Source organism: Nannochloropsis gaditana, assembly GCF_000240725.1.
Source record: "Nannochloropsis gaditana CCMP526 unplaced genomic scaffold scaffold776, whole genome shotgun sequence".
Classification (NCBI taxonomy): Eukaryota; class Eustigmatophyceae; order Eustigmatales; family Monodopsidaceae; genus Microchloropsis; species Microchloropsis gaditana.
In genome coordinates, this window is record NW_005803177.1 from 4,881 (window position 1) to 5,196 (window position 316).

Sequence of the window (316 nt, forward strand, 5' to 3'; positions counted from 1 at the left end):
AGGTACTCCAAAGCTGTATTCCTCTCCCCTGTCACCCCTCCTTCTCCCTTTCGACGTTCCCCCGCGCTCGATTGTCTCCTCTCTCTCTCCATCCTTCTTTTCCTTCGATTCTAATGCCTTCTCCGCACGCGCGTGGCGCTTTCGTAGCTTTTCGCATGTTCGCCCTGCGCGCGGTTTCCGTCAGTTGCTTTGATGGCTTCCCATAAAATCTTCGCTTTCTTTCCAATATTTTTCCCGTACGCTTTTGCCCTTCCCTCTTCTTCCTGTCGCCTCCGTTTTCACATGGCATTCGATCGCCCCCTCCCTCCCTCCCATG